Raw genomic sequence first — 8,920 nt, 5'->3', positions numbered from 1 at the left:
CATTATAATATTTCTTCTTGTCATTATTTAATATTACATCGACTGTGAAAAGTTAAGAATAGATTGAGTAAACATTTTTTTAAATGAACAGGAGTATAACTTTAAACCAATAAATGTACTAATATGGAAATTAAATTATTGAAATAACCCAAAAGAAGGCAGGATAAGGTGGGTGGGGGATGAGAGAGGTTGAAAATCACACACAACAAAGAATAAAATGGTAGACCTAAATCTGACATATCAATAATTATATTAAATGTCAATGGGCTAAATACTCCAACTAAAAGGCACAAATCATCAGGGTGAATTAAAAAATCAAGACCCAATTAAATGTTATCCATAAGAGATACATCTTAAATATAAATAAAAAGTTTAAAAGTAAATGGACAGAAAAAGGCCCCTCCCTGTAAAAAGTAAGCATAGTAAAACTGAAATGGCTGTAATAACATCAGATAAAACAGATCTCAAGAGTATTACCAAAAATAATAAAGAAAATTTCATAATAATAAAAGGGGTCAATTCACCAGAAAGGCATAGCCATCACAGATGTGCATGTGGCTAATAACAGAGCCTTAAAATACATGAGTTAAAAGTTGGCAGGATGAGAGGAAGAAATAGATGGTGTTACAATCAAAGTGAGAGAATTTAACACCACTCTTTTAGCAAATGATGAAAAAGCTGGATAAAAACAAGTAAGTACACAGAATACAATAATTGAACATATAATTCATCTACACTAATTTTTATTTATAGAAGTTTACACCCAACAACTGCACAATACACATTATTTTCAAATGCACATTGTAATTCACCAAGATAAACCATATGTTAGACCATAATGCAAGTTTCAATAATGTCAAAGGATTTAAGGCAAACAAAGTATATTCTTTGACTACTAATAGATTAAATTAGAAATCAATAATGATAAATAGCTAGGATGATCACAAACGTTTGGAAACTAGACAACAGTCTCTCAATAATCCAATAGTCAAAGAAGAAATCACAGAAGGATTAGAAAATATTTGAAAATGAATGATAATGAAATTAAAACATATAAATATTTATGGGATGCAGCTAACATGGTGCTTAGAGAAAAAATTATGGTTTTAAATATTTATATTAGGATTAAAAAAGAAAGATCTGCAATTAAGGACTTTAAGAATCTAAAAAGAGGAAAGCAAAGAAAATCCAAAGCAGGTGGAAGGAAGGAAATAAAATTAAGAGCAAAAAACAATAAAATAGAAAACCAACAATAAATAGAATTAATAAATAGAAAACTTGTTCTTTGATAGGAATCAACAAAATTCCTAAACCCCCATCTGAACTGAGTTGGAAGTGGCAGTGGAGTGGGGAAGAAGATACAAATGACAAATATAGGGAATAAAAAAGGGGTTATAACTACAGACACTACAGATATTTAAAAGACAAAAAATTGGGGCTGGCCCCGTGGCCGAGTGGTTAAGTTTGCGCGCTCCGCTGCAGGCGGCTCAGTGTTTTGTTGGTTCAAATCCTGGGTGCGGACATGACACTGCTCATCAAACCACACTGAGGCGGCGTCCCACATACCACAACTAGAAGGACCCACAACGAAGAATATACAACTATGTACCGGGGGCGGGGGGGGTGCTTTGGGGAGAAAAAGGAAAAAATAAAAAAATAAAAAAAAAATAAAAAAAAGACAAAAAATTATAAATAGTTTTATGTCAAAATACTTGACAACTTAAATGAAGTAAATTTAATCCTTGAAAGCTAGCAAATTACAACCAAAAAGAAATAGATAACTTGATAGCTACTAAAGAAATGAAATTCCTTGTTAAAAATCGTTCCTATAAAGAACAGTAGACTCAGATGTCTCTACTGATTAATTCTACCAACATATAAGGAAGAAAAAAAATACTAATTTTACACAAACTCCTCCAAAAAATAGGAGAGGAGAGTAACATTATCCTGATGCTAATCTATACTGAGATATTACAATAAAATAAAGCTACAGATCCATGTCCTTCAAGAACACAGATACAAAAACTCTTAAACCTTTAGCAAATCAAATCCAGCAATGTATCAAAAGAATAATACACCATGACCAAGTGAGGTTTATGCCAGTAATGCAAGGTTGCTTTAACATTTAAAAAGCAAGCAATGAAGCTGGCCCCATGGCATAGTGGTTAAGTCTGGCATGCTCCACTTCAGCAGCCTGGGTTTGCAGGTTCGGATCCCAGTCACAGACTTGTACCACTCATCAGCCATGCTGTGGCAGCAACCTACATATAAAGTGGAGAAAGATTGGCACAGATGTTAGCTTAGGGCTAATCTTCATTAGCAAAAAGAAGAAGAAGAAGAAGAAGAAGAAGAAGAAGAAGAAAGCAGAAGCAGAAGCAGCTAGTGCAATTCACCATATTAAGAGAATAAAGGAGAAAAATCATAGGCAGAAAAAAATCACTTGACAAAATTCCACACCCATTCATAATAAAAGAATTCAATGAATTCTCAATGGATAAAAGGAAACTTCCTGTACGTGGTAAAGGACATCTAGGAAAATACTTAGAGCTAATATCATACTTATTGACAAAATAATGAATGTTTCCCCGCTAAGATCAGGAAGAAGGCAAGAGTGTCTGCTCTCACCAGTTCTATTCAACACTGGTGGTGCTAGCAATTCCGATAAATTAAGAAAAATAAAAAGTCATAAAGATCAGAAAAGAAGAAATAAAACTGTCTCTACTTGGAGATGACATGATTACTTATGCAGAAAATCCTCACAAAGATACAAAACAACTACTACAACTAATGAGTGACTATAGCAAGATCTCAAAATATGGAATTAAAATTTTTAAAATCAAGGCTAAAATCAAAATTAATAAAATTTTTATGCAATGGTAGCAAACAAATAGAACCCAAAATTTTTTTAAATTCCATTTATAATAGCTCCAAAAAATGATACTATCCTTATGAATATATTTAACAAAAACCATACAAGACTCCTACATCAAAAAGTACAGGATATTGCCTAAAGAAATTAATTAAAGATCTAAATAAATGGAGAGATATACAATGTTCATGGATGAGACAACTCAATATAATCAAGATGTCTCTCTCCAAACTTATCTATGGTTTCAACATAATGGCATAAAAATTCCAGCAGGACATTTTTATAGAAAACTACAAGTTGATTATTAAATTTATATATATGTGGAAATCAAAAGGACTTGGAATACAAAAAGCATTTTTGAAAAAGAACAAAGTTGGCATACTTACATATCTGATTTCAAGACTTACTCTAAAGACACAGTAATCAAGACAGTAATGGCAAAAGGATAGACATATAGATCAGTTTGTGTAGAATAGGGAATCAAAAACAAGACTCATACACACATGGTCAATGAATTTTCAACAAAGATGCTGAGCTAATTTAATGAAGAAAGATAATCTTTTCACCAAATTGTTCTGAAACAGCTACATATGAATAAGTGGGAAAATGAATATTGACCATTACCTTATGCCATGAACACAAATTAATCAAAATTGTCCATAGACCTCAATGTGATGCAAACAAAAAGGAAACAAAGATCTTTGCAACTCTGGGGGAGGGAATAACTTCTTAGATAGAACACAAAACCCACAAACTATTAAAAGAAATCAGTAAATTGGATCTCACCAATGATACCAAAAGATAGCTTTAAGAATATAAAGTGATAAGCCGCATAATGGAAGAAAATATTTGCAACCTGACAAATGACGAGTATTTGAAATACAAAAAGAATTCTAACAACTCAAAAATAAGAAGACAAATGACAACATAAAACTGTGGACCAAAGACTCGAATAGACACTTTACTAAAGAATATAAATGAATGGCCAATACATACATGGGGAAAAAATTGCTCAAATCATAAGTAATCAGGGAAATCCAAATTAAAACTAGTAATATCAAGTTTCTGGAGGCAGTAACAACAGAAGCAGAAGCTGCAGCACCAGAGCTTGGCAAAGACAGCAGTGAGTGTTCACTGACCAGTTCTGTGGTATGATTTTTGACAAGATTCTAGCCATATCACCTCCAGGTCCAGTTTTCCAGCACTCATCCTCCATCTCAGCAATTCCGTAAACTACCCAACATCTTTTCAATAAGTTCTTTTTCTACCTAAATTTGCCAAAGTCAGGGTCTTTCATATTAAACTAAGAACCTGAATAATTCAAACAGCTACCTTCTAAAAATTATTTATATAGAAGACTAAAGAAATATAGAAAACATCTATGTTCAAAAAAATAAGGATACTGTCAGACAAAAGTTGAGAGTCATCAGGTGTCAGATGCAATGAAAAAGTGAATGAAATACAGGCAGAAACATAAAAATAAGCTTACTGAGAGGCCAGCCTTGTGGTGAAGCAGTTAGGTTCACACATTCCGCTTCAGCCCAGGGTTCACCGGTTCAGATCCCCAGTGTGGATCTATGCCCTGCTTGACAAGCCATGCCATGGCAGGCGTCCCACATATAAAGTCCAGGAAGATGGACACGGGTGTTTTTTTTAGGTGAGGAAGATTCTCTCTGTGCTAACATCTGTGGCCAATCTTCCTCTATTTTATATGTGGGTCACCACCACAACATGGCTGATGAGTGGAGTAGGTCCTTACCTGGAATCCAAACCTGCGAACCTGGGCTGCCAAAGCAGAGTGACCAGACTTAACCACTACTCCACAGAGCCAGCCCCCAAACGTCTTTTTTATTTTAATCACCAATTGGTCTTGTTAGTTCCTACCTAGTACTTATTGCAGTCTATGAGTACTTGTTTATTTGTTTGTTTATCATCTATCTCTGCCTACTAAACAGTAAACTTCTTGAGGGCATTGTCTATCTTTTTGCAACTGTGTCCTCAGCACTTACCCATTACCTGGCATACCAAGGTGCTCAGTACATTTTTATCCAATAAGTTAATTTATTTTTTTATTTTTTCTCATTTTTCATTTATTAACAAATACTTTTATAGCACTAAATGCCTGGTATAGTTCTAAGTGCTATGCAAATACTAACACATCATTCTCGGAGCAGTTTTCTGAAGTCTATTTTTATCACCAGTTTACAGACTGAAAAACTAAGGCACAGAGTCATGAGATAACTAACCCAAGAACATTCCGCTGGTCAACAGCAGAGTCAGGGTTTAAACCGAAGCATTCTGATTCCAGTCTCTATGCTCTGAAGAATTACACTTCAATCCTATATAATATATCATATCTATTAATATATGAGCCTCTTCAGCAACTTCACCTGTGATCTCTGCTTACTTCAAGAAAATCTTGGGGACCATAATGACTCATGTTTATAGATCAGTAATTTTAGCAAATTTTGAAAATGTATTTATTACCTTATTTGTTGCACTTGTGTTTGTATGTCCTTTATTTATTTTTTACTTTTTAACAACCCGATTTTAGAACAGCTTTAGATTTACAGAAAAATTATGAAGATACGCCGCATACCTTTGGTATGACAAATTTGATACAATTGCTTAACTAATGTTAACACATTATTATTAACTAAAGCTCCTACTTTATTCAGATTTTTTCAGTTTTACCTAACATCCTTTTTCTGTTCTAGGATCCCATCCAGGACACCACATCACATTTAGTCATCGTGTCTCCTTAGGCGATTCTTGGCTATGACAGTTTCTCAGGCTTTCCTTGTTTTTGATGACTTTGCCAGTTTTGAGGAGTATGGCCAGGTATTTTGTAAAGTGTCCTTCTACTGGGATTTGCCTGATGAATGACATACTGGGTTTATGCGTTTAGAATAACAGATTTGTTTTTAAGGATTACACTCAAGAGCTACAAAGGTGCATTAAAATGGGCATTCTCATATTGTGACAGTGAAAATTGCTACATCTTACCTAGAAATAATTTCCATAATGTAACAAAACTCTATACAACCAAGTGATTCCATTTCTCAGACTCCTAAAAAATTATCAGACATGAGGGCATGGATTGAATTCTCTCTCTGATTCACATGTAAGAGGAATTGGATGAATATAGCCATAGAAGACACATGAGTAGGAGAAAAGTCTGGAGGAAGGTCTTTAAAAAGTTCACAGAGTTTCCATCTAGGTAGTATATTATCTTTTTAAATTCTTTCCTATATTTTTAAAATTTCTTACAATAAATGTATATTGCATTCTGATGATGACTCATGACTCAAGGCTCATGACGGTGCCAAGGTAATCTGCTGCCATCTCCTGCATTCAGGATGCTTGAACTCTCTGCCACACATCGGTCCAGGGATCTGGACTTAAACCCTCTCGATGACACAGAGGCCAAGGGTCTTTCTACCAGAGTTTCTATTTAATAGTTGACATTAGGACTTTTTCCTCTTTACATCTGTGAACTGGCTCATGGAATCATTGTATTGTTAAATCATTGATTTTTTTTTCTTTTTTTTCTTTCTCTATCCCCAGATTCTCATCCTGACAATTCTCCCAATATCAGGTCAACCAGTACTGCCCTAACCTCAGATTCCCCTACTTTCCTTATAATTGTTTATGTTTTGTCTATTGAGTTTCTTGAGAACCAAGTCATATCTAATCAATCTTTGTTTTCACCTTTTGCACTTAGTAAATCTTTGTTAAATTGATGTTGTATTATTTTATTTATTTAGTTAGTTAGTTAGTTATTTAGTTATTTATTTATTTGCTGAGGAAGATTCGCCCTGAGCTAACATCTACTGTCAATCTTCCTCCTTGTGTGTGTGAGCCATCACCACAGCATGGCCACTGACAGACGAGTGGTGTAGGTCCTGCCTGGGAACCAAACCTGGGCTGCTGAAGCAGAGTGTGCTGAACTTAACCACTAGGGCACCAGGGCTGGCCCTGTATTAAATTTTTTAAAATAACTGTTCAATATAATCATACTAATTTTTTTCACCATTGCTCTAAACATGCCTCACTCATTTCTGCCTCTGTCCCTATCCTTGTACCATCCTCCTGCCTAGCCTGGCTCTTTAGCTTTCACTTCCCATTCACATCTTTGCCAGCCCTTCAGGTTGCAGCTAATTCTGTGTCCCTCTGTTAATTCTCCCCTACTAATTTGGCCTCTGCTTGTCTCTGCTTCTTCTGATTTCTTAAGGCTCTATTTGTATATTGTTACATACTATCTTACAATGTCCCCTACTAATATCAGGTCTACCTGAGTCTGAGCCAGCATCAACTAGTAGAAAGTCCTAGAATTTGATATAAGAGAGAGACACTTTGAGTTGCAAACCAACATTGCTACTACCATCTGGGAGACCATGGTCAAGTTATTTATGCTCTTTGAGACTCTCTTTCCCATCTCTAAAATGGGGATAATAGCTCAAAAAGACTTTACAAAGGTCAAAATAAATATACATTCAAAAAAGAAGGCAAAAGAAAAATTATCTTTATCATTATTGTTACCATTATTAAATCCTTTCTCCCTGAGAGTTCCTAGTTTCTTGATACCACAGAATTCCTCTGTATCTGCCAAAGCATCCCACCCAATATTTCCCACACAGCACACTGAGATGGAATCAGAAGACACACCTTATTGCTATATGACCTTGAACAAGTCACTTGACCTCTCTGAGTTTCTCTGTCTGTTAACAAAGAGTCACATTATCATATCTCCCCTACTCATCTCACACCATGGTTAGAGGCAACAAATAGATGATGATGCACAAGTACTTCATACTCTATAAAGCACCTGTAACCTATACAATGTGACTGCTAGCTTTAGTTATCATCAAATATACTCAATATATACCCATGGACTTGGATTACCCTTACTCAGCCTCTTTTCAAATTTTGCTAAGTCTTTTTTACCCCACTAGTTTTCCCATAGGCACAAAGAAAGTTCCCTCCCTAAGCCATGCTCATACCAATTTTGACTTATCATACCCAACATCAGATGCTAGCTTCTTTCTCTCTTATGGGCACCATGGTTCACACAATTGATCATGTTCTCCTCTATACCTTGGCTACCAGGGGCCCAGATACAAACGTGCCAAACTCTAGCAACTATACAGGACTTCTGAGCATTCTTATACTAACTATGCTCCTGGCTTCATCTTTTCCACTACTTTGATTTTCCCTATACCTTCCATTTTCTCTTTTACCTTGTTACATGTAACTCTAAAAGCCACCCCAAATTTGTTCTAAAATGAGAAAGAACAAAAATCTGCAATCAAAGCTCCATTTATTCACTGAAGACTGCCCTGTTTTCATTCTGCAGGGTGCTATGATCCCATAGCAACTGTGACAATTGATGTGGCCGTGATCAGCTCAGTGCAAATAGGAATGGCTATGGTAGACTGTTCACAAACAATGACACAATGGTTTCTTCCCTGTATGAATGGTCCTTTGCAATGTGGCTTTGAAGCAAATCCCATCAAAAGGTGGAAGTTATTTCCCTACCCCTTGAATCTGGGTAGGTTTTGTTACTTGTTAAGTAAGTAGAATGTAGCAGAAACAATCTTATGACAGTTCTGAGACTCAAGAGAACTCAAGAAGTTCCCCCTCTCTGTCTCAGAATCCCATTCAACAATCAAGTGAACAACCCAGGTTATCCCACTGGATAATGAAAGATATGTGACCCAGTTGCCCCCATCTCCCCAACTAACCCCCTAAAGCATAGCCACCTAGCTAACTGGAAGTTGATGCAAGATTGAGGCCATCCAAGACCAGAAGAACCATTCAGCTGAGGCTAGCCCTAACTGATGACCTAGAGAATCATCATCTAAACATGTTTGTTGTTTTAAATCACTGTATTTTGGTAAGGTTTGTAAGCAGCAAAAGTCAACTGATACAGTGGCTAAGAACATTCACAGGACTGAAAAATAACAATTCAGCCAAAAGAGAATAATCATTTGAGCATTGTGATCACTACATAGATATGAAATAGAATCAGAATCTTTTTAGGACATTGTC

Source organism: Equus przewalskii, chromosome 26 (genome assembly GCF_037783145.1).
Source record: "Equus przewalskii isolate Varuska chromosome 26, EquPr2, whole genome shotgun sequence".
NCBI lineage: Eukaryota > Metazoa > Chordata > Mammalia > Perissodactyla > Equidae > Equus > Equus przewalskii.
Note: the sequence above shows the minus strand (reverse complement) of the source record.